The following is a 23,211-nucleotide window of genomic DNA, read 5'->3' as shown; positions in this document are numbered from 1 at the left end:
ACTTGACATCGCTGAATTGTGGGATGTCTAGAAAGGATCCTACAAGTCCATCTGATCTGATCAAGCCCAGTGTGGGATAAAGAAGCTGTGCCTTAGAGAAATTATGCAATTCCTCTTAGATCACATGAAATTCAGACCTAAATCTTTTGATTCGAAAGCTGTGATCTTACTGACTTGAACTTGGAATGTAACCAAACCCAATGCTACTAAATAGGAAAAGAGCTATTTAGTAGTCTGAGACTGAGCTAAGGGGGAAACAGGAAGATTTGGGGTACAGGTAAGTGCTATAAAGTTAGTAGGTGGTAAGACTAGGTAGAAGGGGCTTAGAAAAATAACCTATGTCCTCAACAAAACTTGAAAAAAAAAAGAAATCTTAAATTGCAGATAGGACTTTGTATTGCTGTAACTAGATAAGGCATTCCCAGTTAATCATCATAATATTGCTGTTACTATTTACAATGTTCTCCTGGTTCTGTTCACTCCAATTTGTATTGGTTTAAGTCTCTCCAGGTTTTCCTGAAATAATCTTCTACATGTCATTTCTAACAGCATAATATTCTATTGCATTCATGTACCACACTTTCTTCAGCCATTCCCCAACTGATGAGCATGAACTCCATTTCCTAATCTTAGCCCCCACTACAACAATAGCTAGAAATATTTTTATACAAATAGGTTCTTTTCTTTTTGTTTTAATATCTATTGGATACTGACTTAGTAGTGGTCATCTATCCTCTGTAATGCTGCGATTGCTTTTTATTCAGCTCTTCTACTCTCTTCACATCCACTTCTTTCAATACTCTTTCAATAAACCTTAGATAAAATCTTCCCACTTCTCCATTTTGATCTCAAAAAAGTAACACTATCATACCATGCTTTGTTCTCTCAAATGGCAACCTCAGGACCACTGTCATCTCACTCCTGATCACCAAAGTACCCAATAAAGGACTGACATGTTCTCCCAGCATCTTAGGTGGAAAGGTTGACTCTTCATCTCAGTGAATCCTTGAGACTGAAAAACATAGCATATACAAAGTATGAATGATTCAGGCCTGATGCTGACTGAAGTGAGCAGAAACAGGACAACACTGTGAATAATCAACTATGATAAACATAATTTTACTCAGTAATGGAGACATCTAAGTTAATTCTAAAATTTCTTTATGATGGAAAATGCCATTTACATCCAGAGCAAAATGGAGTCTGTACACAGATGTAAGCGTACTATATTCAAAATTTAAAACATGTTTAATGTTTGATGTTTTTTCTTCTTCTTCTGGTGTTAACTTATTTGAAAATAGGTCTAGCATAAATGTATAACTTATAGGATTTGCTAGAAAGGGCAAGTGAGAGGGCAGGAAGAGTGTGAAAACTGTGAGACTCAAAAATCTTACAAAAATTATTAAAATTTTTCTGCTCTAAATCATTGTTTATTAGAGAAATACAAATTAAGGCATCTCTGAGGTACCACCTTGCACCACTCAGACTGGCCAATATGACAAGAAACGACACTGTTGAATATTGGAAGGGACTTGGGAAATCTGGGACACTAATACATTGTTGGTGGAGATGTGAACTCACCAACCTTTCTGGAGAGCAATTTGGACTTACACAAAAAGGTCAATAAAAATGTGCATACCCTTTTATCCAGCAATACCACTGTTTTACCCTGAAGAGATCATGAAAAAGTGTAAAATCATCACTTGTACAAAAATATTCATCCAGCCCTGTTTGTGGTTGCAAAGAATTGGAAATCAAGTGAATGTCCATCAGTTGGGAAATGGCTGAACAAATTGTGGTATATGTATGCTATGGAGCACTCTTGTTCTATAGGAAATCAGTAGGGAGGCGAATTCAGAGAAGCCTGGAAGATTTGCATGAAATGATGCTGAGAGAACACAAGCAGAACCAGAACAACCTCATATGCCATAACGGCAACATAGGGGTGATGATCACTCTTAATGGACTCGCTCATTCCATCAGTGCAACAATCAGGGACAATTTTAGGGTATCTGTGATGGAGAATGGAGAATACCATCTATGTCCAAAGAAAGAACTGTGGAGTTTAAACAAAGATTAAAGACAATTACCTTGAATTTTTTCAAAAGATTTCTCTTATTATGTAATTTTACTGTCTCTTATATTTTATTTTTTTCCTATAGGATAAGATTTCTCTCTCAACACATTAAATTTTGATCACTACCTAGGATAGAAGCAATGTAAAGACTGTCAGACTGCCTTCTGTGGGGGTAGGGGTGGGAAGCAAAAATAGGTTAAAATTGTAAAATTCAATAAAAATAAAAATTAACAATTAAAATTTTTCTCTGATTGTAATTGGAAAAAATTCTGCAAAGATAAATGTTAAAAATTATCTCTACAAATAGCTGGAAAACTAATGAATGAACATAAGAAAACAAAAAAATAAATGTGGAAATAAATGTAGCCTATCCCTAAAACAGGGGTCTAAACTACATTGGAACTTAAGCTAGGCAGAAAAAATTTGGCTAGGGCAGTTCATAGTTTGTGAGTAAAGAATAAAAGTAGCGAAAACTAACTGGAACAAAGAGGGTGCACTGAAGAGTCTTGTGCTATTGGGATAAAACTTAGTTTCCTCCCTTGTTGAGCCTTGAAAAGAAAATCCTCCTTCCAGCAATTCATTGACTATGTGATCCACTGGTCCTTTGGGTCTCAGATCTATGTCCCTTTCATCTCTAACACACCTACCCTGGTTCCTTCAACTCACTCTACTGCATTTCTTATTTCTCCCCTTTTGCCTTCTACTGCTGAACAATTTTTTTGTAATCTCCCCATTTCTGATTTGCCAAAACTCACTTTTCGGCCTCAGCACAATTCCCAACTCATTATTCAACCAAAATGGTGGACTGATGGGCATTCCAGGCTAGTGAAGGGGAAAAGCTCCACCTCCATCTTTCATTCTATGTACCCTTGAAACAAAACACCATCATGTTTCTTTCCACTTTATATTCCCAGGGTGAGCAAGGCTCATGTGTGGAGAGGTAAATAGCAAAAGGTACACAACCTGTGTGCTTTATGCACATCTGCGAAGGGGCAGACAGACGTGAGAAACAACTGTGACTAAATCATACTTGGATTGTTAACTCACCCCTCTTAGATTCCAGAGCTGAGCATGAATTCTGGTGATGTCATCACACCCTTCTCCCCAGGTCTGCTCCCCACTGATCTATGCCAGTGTTTGGTCCTTCCAGGTTGGTAGTCCAAGCAGGAAATGGGGCAAGTGCTGCATAATGCCCACCAGGCATATGAATCTAGCTGTCATGCCCATGAGGCACTGCCTCCCACTGCCCCAAAATGGCCACTGCCCAAATTCCTTCCACTTTTCCCATGGGACTGGCAAGTACAGGTCCCCTCGACATGAAAAGGTGGGACTCTTCCTTGTCTCCCACTTCTGACTTTGGCTTCAGTCCCTTGGTTCAGCTGCTCTTTCACCTTCTCTGATAAAGTTCTTTCACAAAGACAAAAGAAACCTAGGGAAATGACCCAGGGATAAAAGGACCCCCAAGGCTTTAAGCCATAAGACAGCTTGCCTTGACTGGAATGGGTTCTACTTCCCTTACAGAAGGGGGTGGGGATTTCCCTTTGACCCAGGGGAATGAGAACAGAAGATCCCAGGTCTCTAGGTGGAATTTCAGGTGTTTTATGACTAGGGATGGGGAATAAATACAGGTCTCGAGGTTGGGGATCCACCTAATGGTGGGAATTCATGGATTCTTCACACATCTTCAAAGAGAGTTTGAATCCTTTTGTTGTTTCAGAATCTCCACCTATCTTCTTCAAGACTAATATAGCTGTGAAGAGAGACAATGAAGGAGGCCATACCTTCCTGACACTGGCCCAGAAGGGCTAGCTCATTTCCCATTGTGTTCTCTCATTTATTCAGTCAGTTAAACTCACAGAATCTGAGCATTGACTTGGGATTGTAGAAGGTCTTTATGCTTTGGGAAGAGCTCTCCTGAGGTGGTAAAAAGGCTAACAAGATGCCAGTATCACTGGATTGCTGGCAGATTAATGGAAAGTTGCTCCTCAACCCTGAATTCTGCCAGATGTAGAGCATCTACAATCCCTTTTTTGTATTTCCTGATCTTCCTTGACCTTCTGATATATCTGCAAATTCTTCTGCTGAAGGGGAAGAAGCTAATACTCCTGAATGTGTTGAACCAGACAAGCACAACATCCTGGTCATGAGTTTCCATCCATGGGTACTTTCTTGGAACTCTTCCTCCAGGTTTTGTATCCACAGATGTAGAGGTTGTACACACCAATTGTGTGAGTTTTTTATAAGTAAAGGTTCCTGTCTGGGATCAGTCCCAAGAGAGGAAGTCATAATTGAATGAGGGTCCCATGCTCATCAGAATATGTCTTGAAATCTCTCATCTCCTCACTAAAGATCAATAGGGTCTCACTTAGGGTTGACTAGTTGTCTTCTTCTGTAGGGGAAAGGGGTCAGCAGAGTAGCCAGGATCTCCTCTTTTGCCGTGTCTCATGCTGTCTTCCTTTTCTTCTTCTTCTTCATTGTGGACTATTGCCTTGGTCTCTTTACCTTAAATTGAAGAAAATAGATTGTAAAAATAAATCATTGTTTTGTCTTCAGATCAGTTCTCGTCCCTCTACCAAGCCTTCTCCCCTTTGGCTCTTCCTGAACTGGCAGTGGTTCCAAGGAACAACCTCCCTCAAACCCAAAACTACAATCTGCCTTAAATTTATAGGCAGGATGGTGTTATAAAGCTCTGAGGCTTTGTTTTATTTATCTTGAAATGCAATTTGGTTGAGAATATCTTGGACCCAAAAAGGACTATATGTGAATATAGCTGCATATGGTAAGGTGTGGCAGTGTGTTCATATATACACGTGAGTTTCCTTGTTCATGTGTATACATTGTACACAGGAAATAGATGCCATGCATAGATGGGCATGAATTTCTAGACATGGATGCATTTAGATGCATACATACACATGTGCACGTTTTTACTAAAAGTATTTCTTTTTCATGGGCAGCTCTGGTTCCATTTCAATGAGACGTTTCATTAATTAACTTCTTTAGTTGCCCTTTGAAAACTTTCAATTTCAATCAGATAAAAAGCCATCTTCCTTCATCACAACCAGGAAATGCTCAGAAAACCGTTGTGTAGCTAGTCATTCTTGGGCAGATGTACATGCCCAAAGAAGAGGCAGCTAGATGGCTCACATGTAAGACATGAGTTCAAATCCAGCTTCAGAAAGGGACTGGTTATGAGATTTCCCTAGGCAAATCACTTCAATGCCATTTGTCTAAGTTTCCCCAGTTGTTAAATGGGAGTCATAATAGCACACATCTTCCAGGGGGAAAAGATCAAAAGCTATATCTGTAAAGCTCTGAGACCAATGGCTGGCACAGAGTAGTAGCAATACTAAAGCTAGTCATTCCTATTGTTATTACTACTAGTGCTAACATTACATGAAAAATATCCTTTAATGCCACACAAGACAGACATGAGAATGAGGGAGTCACTGACACTCCCAGAGTTCCCAGTAATCTGAGAACTCAGGATTGAGGAGCAATTTTCCCTTAATATCCTGGTAATCCAGGGATTATTTCTTGTTAGCCTTATTACTACCTCAGGAGTGCTCTTCCCAAACAAAAAGAACTTCCACAGTCCCAAAGCCAATGCTAAAATTCTGTGAAACTAATTCCACCCTTAGTATACAAATGAGGAGGGGGTAGTGTGAGAAACAGAGACTAGAAAGAAAGAGACAGACAGACTAGGGAGTGGGTTGTTCCATGACAGGTAAATGAACTATATTTAAAGATGTCAAGGCTCTGCAGAGAGACCACTTTCCCTTCCTCTTCAGGTGGGAAGGGTGCAGAAGGGTGAGCAGAGGAGAGGAGAGGAAAAAGGAAAGGAGGAATAAAGAACGGAAGATAGTAAGGAAGGAACTGAGTAGTCCATTTGAAAGGGCAATTGGGTCCCCATTGGGATATAAAACTCCTCCAGTGACAGTGATTTTATTAGAAGGTATTTTGAAAATTTTTAAGCACAATACAAATGCATCTGCACAATACAGGTATATCCACTTAAATCTCTCTTTTCTCAGCAACTTAATATATGTATTATCTCTTCCCTCATTTTGTATCTGCCCTTGGCTCCTCCAAGGCTCAAACTGGCCATGGGGAAAGAACCTCTAGATGTTTTCCCTCAAAGTCAGAATTTCTAATTTGTTATCCTCTTCTCTCAAGGATGGGAATCGTAAAACTTCCTACACTCTTAAGGTCTCATAGTTCTCCTTACCTTGGTCCACACTGTCCTCCCAGTCCTCAGCCAAGATCTGGTTCTTTATCTCAGTGCATCTTTGAATCTGAAAGGAGTAAGAAATATAAATGATAAATGATTGAGAACAAAGAACTCTGATGTAGAAGTGATGCTGAGTGAAATGAGAAGAACCAGGACCACTTTGTACACAGCAATAGCAACACTGGGTGATGATCAGCTATGAAAAATTGAGCTCTTCTCAGGAGTGCAGTAATCAAAGTCAATTCTAAAACACTTTGGGTGGAAAATGCCATACAACTCCAGAGAAAGACAGAGTCTGAATGCAGATCAAACGTAATTATTTTCACATTTCTAAAACTTATTTTATGGATTTTTTTATTTCATGGATTATCTGTCCTTTAGGTTATGACTCTTCTTTCACAACCTGACTAATATGGAAATATGACAAACACTGCACATGTATTACCTATCTTAGATTTTGCTATTCTGTTGGGGTGGGAGGGAAAGGAGGGGAGGAAGAAAAATATGGAACTCAAAAGGTTACAAAAAGATGTGAATGTTGAAGACTATCTTTTGAATGTAATTAGACCCATAAAGTAAAATAACATTCAAAAATAACTGTGATGTAGAATATTTCAGCCTACTCCTGAGATGCCAATGAGAATCCAATGATGAAAGATGGTTCAAATGAGAGCCCAGAGTTTTTGAGAGCCACTGCCTGTGACTTAAAGAAGGTTGGGCCTACTCACATTAAGAGAGAATAACAAAATCATGGATTCAGAGTTAAAATATACCTCAGTGGTCCTCTAGTCCAACCCAAAACTAACAAAAATATTTCTTCTAACCCATACTTCACAAGTGGATAGTCAACCTTTGCTTTGAAGAATTCCTAAGAGAAGGGTTATCTCACCTGGTCAGAAAGTTGTCCATTACCTTTTGAATGACTTTAATGAACAAGACATTTTCCTGAGAAAACCTAAATTGTCCTTTTATACTTGCTACTCATAATTCTGTACTCTAGGAACAAATATAAGCAATCTGAGGCCAGAGAGGGGACTGTTTCATTATTCGCTCACTTTTTTGTACAGCTATTTAGAAAGGCAAAAAGAAGCCTTAGGAAAATAGTCAAGAGGGAAAAAAGCCCCATGATTTATTGCATTGCTAAGGGTATTGACTCTACAAAAGGAGAAGGGGATAGCCTTTCAGACTTGGATGTATGAGAGCAGAGGATCCATGTATCCCTCACAGGATCTGGAGATATTCTAAGACTACTTGAAGGGGAATAAGGATATGTCTGTTCCTGGATCCCAGATGATGAGATGCTCACTCAGTAGTAGGAATTCATAGTTTCTTCACACATCAAAGAGGGTGCAAGTTTTGTCAGAGGCTCCATCGCCTCTCACCATCAACACTGACAAATCTTTGCAAGAGTCGAAAAGCATAGTCCTGAGCACTCTGGTTATGATGAAAGGGGACTAGGAAGGAGACCTTATCTCCCTGGCATGGGACTGGATGGGATAGTTCAACTCCATTGCATTCTCTCAGCTAACTCAATTCATCATATAATTATAGTCTGTGATAAAGAATACCTCCAGTACCTTTTATACTTCCTGGTCCTCTTGAACCTTCTGATGCTCCTGGAATTTCTCATGTTGAAGAGAAGCTGCTGAAGGCTATCAAGCACAACATCCTGTCCATGAGTTGCCATCCTCAGCAGCTTTCTTGGGACTTTCTTCCTCCAGACTTTGGATCACAAATGTGGAGGATGTTAAATCTTTTTCTAGTTTATAATGTTATACACATCAATTGTATATGACGGATGTTATATCTTCCTAGTTTATAGAGTTGTACACACACACACACACACACACACACACACACACACACACACACATATACATCAGTTGGGTAAAGTTTGTAAAAGCAAGCAGAGAGCCCTAGATCATTGGTGCCTACCTGGGATCACATGACTCAAGAAGCAGGCACAAGTGAAAATGGTCCCAGGCTCAACATCAGAATCAATATCCAGTGGAGGAGTTAAGACCTCAATTGTTTTTCAGCTAGACACAGGTCGATGCTATGAGTATCTCTCTTCAGTAGGGTCTTTCAGGGATGGAGGGGTGGCTGCTTCTGTAGTGCTGAAGGCTCAGCAGAGTAGCCACAATCTCCTCTTCTGCCCAATCTCATTCTATTTTCTTCTTTTTCTTCCTCTTCTTGTAATGTAATTCCCCTGGGCACTTTACCTAGAATGTGAGAAATAGACTTTTTTTTATTTTTTTTTAGGTTTTTTGTAAGGCAACTAGGGTTAAGTGGCTTGCCCAAGGCCACACAGCTAGGTAATTATTAAGTGTCTGAGACCAGATTTGAACCCAGGTCCTCCTGACTCCAATGCCGGTGCTTTATCCACTATGCCACCTAGCCGCCCCTGAAATAGACTTTTTAAACTAAACCATTTCAAAGTCCTCAGATCCATTCTCATCCCTCATAGGCCCCTAGGAGCTGGCAATGGCTCCAAGTACTCACCTCACTCTAACCCAAGGCGACAATCTAACCCTAAGTTCATTGAAAGAATAGTGCTGTCAAGCCCTAAAGCCTTGTCTTATCTACTTGGAGCTGCAATTCTGTTGAGAATATCTTGGATCCCAGAAGGATTGTGGGTGAATATACATATGAATAGGCATGTAAATATGGCTATATATATACACACAAGTCGGTATGCATGTGCACAGGCATACTGTATATTGTGCATGCAGAAATAGATGTGCAAATAGACATTCATCTAAACATGGCTGCATTTACATGTATATATAATGTAGAAAGTTTGTCTTTCTCATGGAAAGGCATATACACATTTGAAGGAAAAGTTTCATTGTTTAGCTCCTTCAGGTGCCCTTTGAAAAGCTTTCAATTTATTTGTGCTAAAAAATCAGCTTTCTCATTCAAAATCATGAGGTGGAAAGAAATCAAACATTGTATAACTAGTCATTCCTCATAGAAAGGAGGCAACTGGATTCAGGAAGACATGAGTTCAAATTTGACTTAAGACATGAACTGGCTATGTGATTTTCCTAGGAAAATCACTTAAGTGCCGTTTATCTCAGTTTCCAGAACTGTAAAATGGGAGTCATAGAAGCACATATCTTCCACAGAAAAAGGTTAAAAGAGCTATCTGTAAAGTTCGGAGACCACTAACTGGCACCGTGTAGAAACAATGCCAGAGCTAGTTATTCTTATAGTTGTTGCTAGTGCTATCATTACCTGTAAAATATCACTAAATATCACACAATATCGACATTAGTATGAGGGAGACACTAACACTCTAGGAGCTCACTGAAATACAAGAACTCAGACTGAGGAACCACTTTTCCCTTAGTATACCAGCAATTCTATGATGTTTTCCTCTTAGCCTTGTTACTACCTCAAGAGATTCTTCCCAAACCATGAAGACCTTCCACAAGCACAAGCCAATGCTCAGATACTGTGAGATTTATCCGTTAGGAGACAAATGGGGAAGGGGGAGAGAAAAAAAGACTAGAAAGAAAGAGAAACAAGAGAAAGGAGTTTCATGACATACAAGAAATTCATTAAAGAGAGTCAGGGCTGAGCAGAGAGACCAACCTCCCTTCCTCCTCAGGAGGGGAGGGGAGAAGGGAAGGGAGGGGAGTGGAAAGGAAGAGAGGGGAGGAAGAAGAAAAGGATGAAGAAAAGGAAAGGAGTAAGAACATGAAAGAAGGGGGGGAGACAGGAAGCTAGCTAGGAAGTAAGGAATTGTGTGGTTCATCTGATATGACAGCCAGGTCCCAATTGGGACAGATCCAACTACTCAGTGGTTGTTATTCGAAAGAGATATTTTCCTATAGATTCCACATTCCCCCTGCATGGTGTTCTCCTAATAAGTCTACACAGTACAGGTAACTCCACTTAATCCACTCAGTTAATTTCTCAGGAACTTATATTAGCATGATTTCTTCCCTCTTTAGCTCTGCCCTTGGCTCCCACAAGGCTCAATCTGGCCACAGGGAAAGAGAGAAATGCTAGATGTTTCCCCTCAAACTCTTCATCATTCTAAGAATTTCCCTTTTTATTACCCTCTTCCTTCAAGGATGTGCCTTGTAAAACTACTTACTTCATGTAAGTGGCAAAGTTTGACTTACCTGTTCACAAACTGACCTCCATATCTTTGATGTGGAGAGGAAGCAACTATTCATCCTGAGGGAGACCATCCTCCTCCAGAAAGTAATAAATTTGAGTCTTTTTTTCTTACTTCATATTCTTCTACTCCTTGCAGGTTGCCCATTTTTGCAGCCATTCTGACTTTGTGCCTGGAGTAGAGAGAGTGGGAAAATAATTGGAAAAAAGAAGGTTCACTGAAGGATCTTAAACTCCTGGGTTTATAAAAATTTATATAAATTTTATAAATATATATATATATATATATTTATATATGGAGGTCACAAAGATATGGAGGGCAGTTCAATGCTCTGTCTTAGGAGGTCTTGGCATTATATAACACTCTACTCAAGAAATCACAGCTTCCCTTTCCTCATTTATCATAATTGGAAAACTTGACATCGATGGATCATGGGATAAATAGAAAGTATACTACAAGCCTGTCTGGTCCCCTTAGAACACACAAGATTCAGACCCAAATGTTTCAATTCCAAATGCTTGGTCTAACAGAATGTGACCCTACCCTATGCCACTGAATAATAAAGGAGCAAGTTCCTACATAGTTTGGCAGAACTGAATGGGAAGCATGAGATAATAGTAACTTGTGGGGTAAACAGACATCCTATGACAGAAGGATAAGGTAAGACTATATTGAATGAAGCATCTTGGTAGACTAATAAGCTATGTAAATTCTACCTCACAAAGACCCGAAAATGGGAAACCCTAATCAACATATAAAAATTGGTAAGACTGTCAAAAACGAGGTAAGTCACTTCCAGTTAATCATCATACAAAATTGCTCTTACAGATTACAATGTTCCCCTGCTTCTTCTCAATCAAATGTCCATGATTTCAAATCTCTCCAGTTTCCTCAAATCACCTTCTGCATGTCATTTTTAGTTCCATAATATTCTATTACATTCATATGCCACTCTTTATTCAGCCATCCCTCAAATGATGGGCATGCCTTTAAAAAACAACTATTAGGCACCACTGCAAGAACTGCTAGGAATATTTTTGTACAAATAGGTTCTTTTCCTTTTTTAACACCTCTATTGGATCCTGACCTAGTAGTGGTCATCTTTCCTCTATAATTCTGCAATTGTTTTTGATTAGGCTCTTCTATCTTCACATCTTTTTCTTTCAATAACCTGTTTCAAATCTTGCCACATCTCAATTTTCTCCAAGAAAAAGAACAGCATCCTGAGGACAAGTCTCATCTCTCTCCTGATCACCAAGGGTTCAGGGATTGATATGTACCCATAGCATCTGAGGTGGAAAGGTTCAGTCTTCATCTCAGTGAAGCCTTGAGGTTGAAAAACATGCCAAATGCAAGGTATGAATGAATGAGATAAAAGGCCACTGATGCAGGCCTGATGCTGAATGAAGTGAGCAGAAATAGGACAACATTGTACACAGCAATAGCAATACTGTGAATATCAACTAGGTTAAAGTAAACTCTTCTCAGGAATGCAGTGAGCAAAGTCAATTCTAACTGACTTGTGATGCCATCCACATCCAGAGAAAGATGGGATCTCCATGCAAAGCATATTAGCTTCACAATTTAAAACTTGTCGTATGTTTTACATTATTTTCCCTCTCATGGTGTTCTCTTCCCTTATATTCTGAGTCTTCTTTCTTAACATAAATTATTTATATTATTTACTCTAAAGTAGAGTAAAAGGCAAGGAAGGGAGGGGAAAAAGTAGGATTCAAAAATCTTACAAAATGGTTTTTTCAAAATTTTACTTTTCATGTAATTGGAAAAAATCATGATAGAAAAAATGTTAAAAACTATATCTACATATACATGGAAAAATAAAGTTATTAACAAACAAGAACACAAAAAAATAAATGTGTAAATAATGAAACCCATCCCTAAAACAGGGGCCTAGAAAAGGAGCTGATGTGACTTAATACATTTGAACTTAATTTAGTTAGAAATAATTTGGCTACAGCATTTCTTACTTTGTGATTGAATAAGATGAAGTGGGGGAAAAAGAATTGGAAGAAAGAGAAAACACTGGACAGTCTTATACTGTTGGGATATAAAACACAGTCTCCTCCAGTGTTGAGTTTTGAGAAGAAAATCTCCTACCAGCATTGCATTGGATGTGTGATCCACTGGTCCTTCAGTTCTCAGATCATCAGGCTGCAGCCCAGTGAAGGAAAGAAGCTCAAAGTCCATCTTGCTTTATATGCTAGCTTTGAAACAAAAAAGAGAAGCAAAGACTAAATTAAAGGGATTAGAAGAAAAACGACTCAAAAGGATAAACAATCTCTGATTTGTTATATAGGTTCCAACAGTAGAGTATGTCTCCCCATTGGCAGCAAATGGCCTCAACAAACCCTATAGTGACATAAAATGCCAAGATAGCATAGAATGACAAATTCAAAGAGACCTCAGTGTTCTTTTAGCCTGAAAACTGAGTCCTACAATTCAGATGGGTGTTGAGGTCACCTTAGTTTAAAGTTGTCAGGTGGACAGGAATCAATTATTTATCCTGAGGAAGCCCATCCTTCTCAAGAAAAGGAATAATATTTGAGGTTCTTTTTTTTTTAATTTATATCCTTCTACTCCAACATTGTATGATGATCAACTAATATATAGTTGGCTCTTTTCAGGAATGAAGGTATCAAAATCAGTTCTAAAAGACTTGTGATGCCATCCACATCCAGAGAAAGATGGAATCTCCCTGCAGATCAAAGCATACTACCAACACAATTTAAAACTTGTTATATGTTTTATATTATTTTTTCCTGTCATGGTGTTATCTTCCATTTTCTTCTGATTCTTCTTTCATAATATAACATTTTGGGGAATAATTTTACAGTAATTATTCATATATAATATATATTTGCTGTAAAGGAGAATAAAAGAGAAGGGAGGGAAGGAAGAAAATTGTGGACTCAAAAATCTTAAAAAATGATAATTAAAATTTTCCATTGTATGTAATTAGACTGAAGAGCCTTATACTGTTCAGAAATAAAACTTAGTCTCCTCCAATGATGAACATTGAAAAAAATCATCCTATCAGCAATTCATTGGTTTTGTGATCTGCTTGTCCTTCAGTTCTCAGGTCATCAGGTTTCAGCCCAGTGAAGGGCAGAAGATCAAATACCTTCTCTCACTGTATATACTTCTGAATCAAAGAAGAGTACCAAAGACTAGGTTAAAGGGAATGAAAGAAAAAAGACTCAAAATGGTATAAAATCTCCAATATGTTATACAGGGTTGCAATAGGAGAGCATATCTCCCCATCAGATGACATCAAAGGACTTCAACAGCACCATTGTGACATAGAATACCAACACATCATAGAATTAAAAACTTGAGGAGATCTAATGATCCTTTAGTCCAAGCAACAACTACAAACCTAGTCCTACAAGACAAACTTATTTCACCTTAGTTCAGTGAAGAGGAATCAACTATTCATCCTGAGGCAACCCATCCTCCTCCAGGAAAAGAATGATTTTGGGGTCTGCTTCTTTTAAGCTCATTTTCATCTCCTCTTTGAAGGCTGCTGATTTTTACAGAAATTCACGGTTTATGCCTGGAGTGGAGAGAGTGGGAAAAATAATTGGAAGAAAGAGGATTCTTTGAAAATTCTTATACTCTTAAACTACAAAAATTAGTCTGCTCCAGTACTGGTTTTTTTTTTTTTGGGGGGGGGGTCGCAAGGCAATGGAGTTAAGTGGCCACACAGCTAGATAATTATTAAGTGTCTGAGGCTGAATTTCAACCCAGGTACTCCTGACTACAGGGCCGGTGCTCTATCCACTGTGCCACCTAGCTGCCCCCAGTATTCAGTTTTTAAAAGAAAATAATCCTAACAGCAATTCATTGGATGGGAATCACCTAGTACTTCAGTTCCTCAGGGCATCAGGTCTCTTTGTCCCTTCTCTTCCCCATTGTTCCCTTTTACATGTTTGAATTTGACACTCTCACCTCTAATAAACCCACTCTGTTTCCCTCACCTCATTTTACTACATTCCCTATTTCTCCCTTTCTTTCTTCTAATGTTGACCCATCTCCACTTTTTTCCTCCCAGAGAAAGCATTGTAATCTCCACAATTCTACTTCTCCAAAAATGACTTGTGAGCCTCAGCACAAAACCCAGTTCAATTCTGATGAACCATAACAGTAGACTGATGAGAAATCTAGCCGAGTGAATGGCAAAAGGCCAACCTCCATCTTGCATTTTGTGTTCCTTTGAAACAAAGAAGAGGAACAAAGACTAAGGTAAAGAGATTGGAAGGGTAAAGATTTGGAAATTTCTAAAGTTTCTGATAATGTTCTATTGGGTTCAAGCAGGAGACCATGTCTCCGCTTCAGTTTAGAAAGACAGACCTGAACAGGCTCATCTTCTTGTTTGAGAAAGTTGGTGACCAAGGAAACCAAGACATCATAAACAGTTAGAATTCAAAGAGCCCTTAGTCCAAACAATAACTGACAACCAAGTGAAATAATAGACTAATGATTAACTTAGTTTTCTTGTGAGGAGGAATCAACTATTCTATCCTGAGGCAGCCTATCCTTCTAAAGGAAAGCAATAATTTTTGAGTTTATTTTTTATTTCATAACCTTTTACTCTTTGCAGGTTGCCTATTTTATTGTTCCTCTTTCATCTATTGGTTTAAACTCTGCCAAACCCTCTTCCAAATGACAACCTATCTAACCACATAAAAAAATTGTCAGCTCTTCTCCTGACTTCTTCACTCAAGATTCAATGTCAAAGACTCTTTCACCTAACCAATAAATAGAACAGCCTCATGGACCTCCTCGATTTCTTTTCAATTTTCCTCCTTCTGTTAGTCTTTACCATTTCTACATTCTCTCTAAATATTCATCTAAAATCTCAACCCAATAACATGGAAGGGGCTGGAATAACAAGGGGCAAAGGAACATGGAAGTGAATAAGCATTTCTATAAGTTGCTATGTGGCACACTATGTGAAAGTGGGGCTTTGATGATTCATTTTACAGTGGAAAAATTTGCTGCCAGTCGCATTTTAGTCAGTTGCACAGGGTCACTCAGTATCTCAATCTGTATTTAGGAGTTCTTTGTCTAAGCCCAGAGTTCTATCCACTGGGACCTGAGCATGCACAATACCTTATTCCAGAAATTATGCTCCTAAACCAAGCCCCATCAATATCATTAATTTTGGGGCCTGTCCTATCTTGTTAACTCATGCTGAGTTTGAAACCCTTTAAACCATCTAGATCTTCCTCAGGATAGCCATAGATATTACAAACTAGCCCTGAAAACCATGGCTTCTTGGGTTGCTTCCTCATCCAGAGGTATTCTCTCTCACGTATCTATCTCTTTGAACCTCTCCCTACCAAAGGTGACAACAAACCGAGATCTCTTCAAAGTACAGCCCCTCACCTCCTGGTTCATTGCACTCTCTCTTAGGAACTCTTGGGCTTAAATCCTCCTATACTCAGAATCCCACTGCTTCCCTTCCCTCATTTGTCATAACTGGAAAACTTGACATCACTGTATTATGGGACACAGAGAAAGTAGACTATAAGTCCATCTGGTCCCCTTGGAACACATAAGATTCAGAACCAAACCTTTCCATTCCATAGCCATGGTATTAACTGGAATGTGAACATGCCCTGTGCTACAAAATAATAAGGGACAATTCAACATTATGGCAGAACTGAATGGGAAGCAGGAGAAATTAGTAACTTCCTGGGAAAATATAAGTGCTATCTATGAAGGAAGACTGAGATAAGACTTTGCTAAAGGAATTTAGTAGACTAATAAGCCATGCAAATTCAACCTCACAAATTTGGAAATGGGAAACCCTAAGTAGTAGGTTAAAAAAAAATGGAAAGTCAGGCAAAAACTGGGTAAGTCACTTCCAGTTAATCATCATATGTTATTGCTCTTCATGATCGCAATGTTGACCTGGTTTTGCTCACACAAATTTCCTTCACTTTAAATGTCTCTAGGTTTTCCTTAAATCACCTTCCGCATGTCATTTCTAATACCATAATATTCTATTACATTCAAATGCCGCTTTTTATTCAGCCATTCCCCCAATTCATGGGCATGCCTTTAAGAACCAAATATTAGCCACCTCTACAAAAACTGCTACAAATAATTTTGTACAAATAGGTTCTTTTCCTTTTTGTTTTTAACACCTCTATTGGATCCTGGCCTAGTAGTGGTCATCTTTCCTCTGTAATTCTGTGATTGTTTTTGATTTGGCTCTTCTATTGTCTTCACATCTTTTTCTTTCAATAACCTTGTTTCAGATCTTCCCACATGCCCATTTTTATCCAAGAAAAATAACACTCTAACATACCTTGCTTTTGACTCTAAAATAGAATCCACAGGACAACTCTCATCTCTCTCCTGATCACCAAGGGTGACCATTCAGGGATTAATATGTACCCCCAACATCTTGGGTGGAAAGGTTCAGTCTTCATCTCAGTGAATCTGTGAGGTAGGAAAAACATGCCAAATACAAGGTATAAAAGAATGAGATAAAAGGACACGGATGCAGGCCTGATGCTGAATGAAGCAAGCAGAAACAGGACAACATTGTACACAGCAATAGCAATACTGTGAATATCAACTAGGATAAACTAAACTCTTCCCAGGAATGTAGTGAGCAAAGTCAATTCTAAGAGACTTGTGATGTCATCCACATCCAGAGAAAGATGCATACTACCAACAAAATTTAAAAATTGTTGTATTTTTTATAGTATTTTTGCTCTCATGGAGTTATCTTCCCTTATATTTTGATTCTTCTTCCATAACATAAATTAATCATTTATGTATAATTTATATTATTTTCACAAAATTAGAATAAAAGGGAAGGGAGGGAGGGAGGAAAGTAGGATTGAAAAATCTTATGAAATATTTTTTAAAATTTTACTTTCCATGTAATTTGAAAAAATCATCATAAAAATAATAAAAATTATATCTACATATCTTGGGGAAAGAAAAGTGATGAACAAAAAAGCACACAACAAAATAAATGTGTAAATAATGAAGCCCATACCTAAAGCAGGGGTCTAGGAAAGGAGCTGATGTGACTTAATACATTTGAACTTAATTTTGATAGAAATAATTTGGCTACAGCATTTCATACTTTGTGACTGAATAAGATAAGGTGGGAAAAAGAATTGGAAGAAAGAGGGAGCACTGAAGAGTCTTATATTGTTGGGATAGAAAACATAGTCTTCTCCAGTGTTGAGTTTTGAAAAGAAAATCCTCCTACCAGTAATGCATTGGATGTGTGATCCACTGCTACTTCAGTTCTCAGATCATCAGGTTGCAGCCCAGTGAAAGACAGAAACTCAACGTCCATCTTGCTTTGTATTTACCTCGGAAACAAAGAAGAGTAGCAAAGACTAAGTTATAGGGATTAGAAGAAAAGAGACTCAAAGGATATAAAATCTCTGACTTGTTATAAAGGGTTCCAACAGGAGACCATGTCTCCCTTTTTGTCAGCAAATGACCTCAACAAACCCTGTGGTGACATAAGATACCAAGATAACATAGAATGACAAATTCAAAGAGACCTCAGTGTTCATTTGGCCCAACCAATACCTGAAAACTACAAGCCCTACAATTCACATAAGTCATCATCTCATCTCCCCTTATCTTAAAGTTGTCAGGTGGGCAGGAATCAATTATTAATCTTGAGGAAACCCATCCTTCTCCAGGAAAGGAATAATTGTTGAGTCTCTTTTTTTTTTTTTACTTCATATACTTCTACTCCTTGCAGGTTGCCCATTTTTACAGCATTTCATAATTTGTGCCTGGAGTACAGAGAGAGGGAAAATAATTGGAAGGAAGAGGGTACATTGAAGAGCCTATAGTCTTGGGTTATCAAAATGAGTCTCCTCCAGTATTGAACTCTGAAAAGAAAATACTCCTCCCAGAAATTCATTGGATGGCATCACTTGGTACCTCAGTTCTCAGGGCATCAGGTCTCTTTGTCCCTTCACTTCCCCATTGTTCCTTTTACATATTTCAATTTGACACTCTCCATTCATCTCTAATAAACCTACTCTGGTTCCCTCAGCTCATTCTACTACATTCCTTATTTCTCCCATTCTGCCTTTCTTCTAATGCTGACCCATCACCATTTTTTCTCCCAGAGAAAATACAGTACTTTCCCTATTTCTGCTTCTCCAAAACTCACTTGTGGGCTTCTCCAGGACAGTTCCGAGTTCAATACTAATGAACCATAATAGTGGCCTGGTGGGAACTGTAGTCTAGTGAATACCAAAGGCCCAGCCTCCATCTCTTCATTTTATGTTCCTTTGAAACCAAAAGGTTCGTAGACTAAGGTAAAGAGAGTGGGAGAGTAAAGACTTGAAAGCTTCTAAAGTCTCTGATAATGGTATATTGGGTTCAATCACAAAACCATTTCTCCCCTTCCGATTAGAGTGAAAGACCTGAACAGACCCATCTTCTTCTTTGAGAAACTTGGTAACCAAGGAAACCAAGATGTCATCAACAGAATTCAAAGAGCCCTCAGTGTTCCTTTAGCCCAACCAATAACTGACAACCCAGTGACATAAGACAGACAAGTGATTATCTTTCCTTAACTTAAAAGGTTTCTTGTGAGGACAAATCAACTGTTCATCCTGAGACAGCCCATCCTCTGAAAGGAAAGGAATAATTTTTTAGTTTTTTTTATTTCATAACACTTTATTCATTGCAGATTGCCTATTTTCATTATTCTTCTTTTGGCTATTAGGTTCACTATCTGCCAAACCCTCATCCAAATGGCAACCTATCTAACCACATAAAAATAACTGTTACCTCCTCCCCTCACTCCTTCACTGAAGATTCAATGTCAAAGGCTCTTTCACCTAACCATTTAATAGTACAACCTCATGGACCTCCTTGATTTCTTTTCAATTTTACTCCAGTGACTCTTTCCCTTTTTCAATAGTTACCTCTGTAAATATAAATGGTGAAAAGTCAGATAAAATAGAATAAATGGGGAAGGGGAACAGGATGGAAGGAAATACAGCTAGCAATAACTGTGGAAAAAATTGAAACAAATTTTTCTGATAAAGACTTCATTTCTCAGATATTGAGAACTGAGTCAAATTTATAAAACATTAGAGCTATTTCCCAGTTGATCAATGATCAAGAAATATAAACAATTTTCAGATGAGATTATCATTACAATCTATTTAAATATTTTAAAATGTGCTAGATCACTTTTTTAAAATTTATTTTTATTAAAGACTTTGAGTTTTGCAATTTTCCCCCCAATCTTACTTCTCTCCCCCCACCCCACCCCCACAGAAAGCAATCTCTCAGTCTTTACTTTGTTCCCATGTTGTACCTTGATCCAAATTGGGTGTGATGAGAGAGAAATCATATCCTTAAAGAGGAGATGAGACGTCTAAGAGGTAACAAGATCAGACAATAAGATACCTGTTTTTTTCCTAAATTAAAGGGAATAGTCCTTGAAGTTTGTTCAAACTCCACAGCTCCTTATCTGGATACAGATGGCACTCTCCTTTGCAGACAGCCCAAAATTGCTCCTGATGTTGCACTGATGGAATGAGTGAGTCCTTCAAGGTTGAACATCACTCCCATGTTGCTGTTAGGGTGTACAGTGTTTTTCTGGTTCTGCTCATCTCACTCAGCACCAGTTCATGCAAATCCCTTCAGGCTTCCCTGAAATCTCATTCCTCCCAGTTTCTAATAGAACAATAGTGTTCCATGACATACATATACCACAGTTTGCTAAACCATTCCCCAATTGAAGGACATTTACTTGATTTCCAATTCTTTGCCACCACAAACAGGGCTGCTAAAAATATTTTTGTACAAGTAATGTTTTTACCCTTTTTCCTCATCTCTTCAGGGTATAGACCCAGTAGTGGTATTGTTGGGCCAAAGGGTATGCACATTTTTGTTGCCCTTTGGGCATAATTCCAAATAGCTCTCCAGAAGGGTTGGATGAGTTCACAGCTCCACCAACAGTGTAATAGTGTCCCAGATTTCCCACATCCCTTCCAGCAATGATCATTATCCTTCCTGGTCATATTGGCCAATCTGAGAGGTGTGAGGTGGTACCTCAGAGAAGCTTTAATTTGCATTTCTCTAATAATTAATGATTTAGAGCATTTTTTCATATGGCTATGGATTGCTTTGATCTCTTCATCTGTAAATTGCCTTTGCATGTCCTTTGACCATTTGTCAATTGGGGAATGGCTTTTTGTTTTAAAAATATGACTCAATTCTCTGTATATTTTAGAAATGAGTCCTTTGTCAGAATCATTAGTTGTAAAGATTGTTTCCCAATTCACTACATTTCTTTTGATTTGGTTACAGTGGTTTTACCTGTGCAAAAACTTTTTAATTTAATGTAATCAAAATCATCTAATTGCTTTTTGTTAATGTTCTCCAACTCTTCCTTAGTCATAAACTGCTCCCCTTTCCATAGATCTGACAGGTAAACTAGTCCTTGATCTTCTAATTTGCTTATAGTATTGTTTTTTATGTCTAAGTCCTGTAACCATTTGGATCTTATCTTGGTAAAGGGTGTTAGGTGTTGGTTTAATCTAAGTTTCTTCCATACTAACTTCCAATTATCCCAGCAGTTTTTATCAAAGAGGGAGTTTTTATCCCAATGGCTGGACTCTTTGGGTTTATCAAACAGCAGTTTACTCTAATCATCTCCTGCTTTTACACCTAGTCTATTCCACTGGTCCACCATTCTATTTCTTAGCCAATACCAAACAGTTTTGATGACTGATGCTTTATAATATAATTTTAGATCAGGTAGGGCTAAGCCACCTTCTTTTGCACTTTTTTTCATTTTTTTCATTAATTTTCATTTTTTTTTCATTAATCTCCTGGCAATTCTTGACTTTTTATTTCTCCATTTGAATTTACTTACAATTTTTTTCTAACTCTTTAAAGTAACGTTTTGGAATTTTTATTGGTAGGGCACTAAACAGATAGTTTAGTTTTGGTAGAATTGTCATTTTTATTATATTAGCTCTACCTACCCAGCTACATCACTTTTGATGGGAGAAATGCAATTTGGAACTATTCTGAGGTACTATGATGTTCTTATTGGAATGGGTAATAGGACAGGAGGAGAAAATGACAATTATGGGAAAGGACAGTGGCAAATTGTGCCATTGATGCATTGTTAGAGGAATTGTGAAGTGATTCATTCTGTTGAACAATTTGGAACTATGCCCAAATTATGCCCTACTCTTTAGCCTAGTGGTACCACTGGTAGAGCTTTATTCCAGAAGAGATGAAGTAAGTGGGGAAAAGAATCTATATGTGTAGGGATATTGATAGCAGCCCTCTTCTGGTGGCCAGGAGCTGGAGATTGAGAGGTAAGGATTTGGGGAGGGCTGGGTTGTCCAGCAATTGGGGAATGGCTGAACAAAGTGTGGTATAGGAGTCAGATGAGATGTTCTGTTATAGGAAATGATAACCAGGATACTCTCAGTAAAAAAAACCCACATGAACAGATGCAATAGGAAATGTGACTTAAGCAAGGTAAAAGCAATTTTGCAGGATGATCAGCTATGAAGGACCTACCTTTGCTCAGCTATGTTGTGACTGAAGAGAACTCTGATGGACTTATGCTAAAGAATGCTATCCATCCCAAAGTCAAGGCTGATGGAAGGTCATCTCAGAGGAAGGCACAAGGCACAAGGTGAGTGGGTGAGGCACCACAAAAGGTCTCTTGAAGAAGATGGGCCTGAGCTAGATCTGGAAGGAAGACAGGGAAGGCAGAGAACAGAAAGAGGAGGTAGAACATTTTTAGACATGGTGGACAGCAGGAGAAAAGCACAGACTGCAGAGTTGGGGTCCTTTTAGGGAAAACAGCCCCAAGTTCAGTGACCCTCCATATAGATGTATGTAGAAGGCAGAGTAAGGTGTAAGAAGACAGGAAAACTTGGAAGCACCTGGGTTACGTGGAGCTTTAAAGACAAAACGGAATTTGGCATTGGATCCAGGAGTTTGCCGAATATGGCGCTGGATTTGTGAAAGGGTCAGACCTTAATTTTTGGGAAGATCTTTTTGGAAGCTGAGTGAAGGATGGAGTGCAGTGAGGAGAGTCTTGAGGTGACACTTGGGTGAGTGGAGAGAAGGAAACTTGTAATAGAACTATTGTGAAGTTAAAAATGACCAATTTGGCCATCTCGTTCCAAGAAATGTCTCCTCCTCGTTCTCCACCCAACTTCTCAGGAGTTCCAATTTCATCTCAGACACTCAACATTTACATACTGTGTGACCCTGAACAAGTCAAAAAGATAAACTCAATTGCCCATCCCCCATAAAAAAACAAAAATAAGCAATTCTCAAGTCTGCATTGTTTCAATGGGATAGCATCCTCCCTATTCTTTCCACTCACATTCCCAGAAGAATAAAGATTGGAGCAATGCCCTCAAGTAACATTTGACTCATATTTCCCAGAAGAGTGAGTGGAATACTCACTAGTGGCCCAAGTAGTGAGAGTCATTTTTAGCAGTGACCAGGTAAAGGTTACCATCCTTCTTGTCTTATTTGTTCTTTTTGTCTTTGGCAGCTGGAATTATTAATGTGCTTCTCTCTCAGCATTGAGAATGTACTCAGTATTCTTGAACTCTATGAATCTTTTTTTCTTAAAAAGTCTATTCTTCTCTCTTCAGACCCTCAACTGGGAGGGGGAGCATTCAGAAGGCTAGTGCAGGAAACCAATTTCAAGGTTTTGAGGGCTGCAATTAATATTTATAGCTATGTGAATCAGAA

The 23,211-nt window shown here is 38.5% G+C and overlaps 1 long non-coding RNA gene across 5 annotated transcripts in view; it reads right to left on the bottom strand.

Annotated features, from left to right (window-relative positions):
- Positions 1-23,211, bottom strand: part of LOC141489197 (uncharacterized) — a 148,028-nt gene that overhangs the window by 74,360 nt on the left and 50,457 nt on the right. For 4 of the 5 annotated variants that reach the window (XR_012468936.1, XR_012468932.1, XR_012468933.1 and 1 more), the window contains 11 exons: positions 22,015-22,188; positions 17,696-19,090; positions 16,775-16,908; positions 13,863-14,011; positions 12,556-12,662; positions 10,442-10,609; positions 8,244-8,530; positions 7,886-8,067; positions 6,306-6,372; positions 3,125-4,579; positions 872-1,012 (listed from right to left, as the gene is read on the bottom strand). This is a non-coding gene — a long non-coding RNA (uncharacterized LOC141489197). The remainder of the gene's footprint in view (positions 1-871; positions 1,013-3,124; positions 4,580-6,305; positions 6,373-7,885; positions 8,068-8,243; positions 8,531-10,441; positions 10,610-12,555; positions 12,663-13,862; positions 14,012-16,774; positions 16,909-17,695; positions 19,091-22,014; positions 22,189-23,211) is intronic. The other variant, XR_012468935.1, reaches the window with a different exon arrangement.

This window comes from Macrotis lagotis, chromosome 5, assembly GCF_037893015.1.
Source record: "Macrotis lagotis isolate mMagLag1 chromosome 5, bilby.v1.9.chrom.fasta, whole genome shotgun sequence".
NCBI lineage: Eukaryota > Metazoa > Chordata > Mammalia > Peramelemorphia > Peramelidae > Macrotis > Macrotis lagotis.
This window is presented reverse-complemented; position numbering and strand designations above follow the sequence as displayed.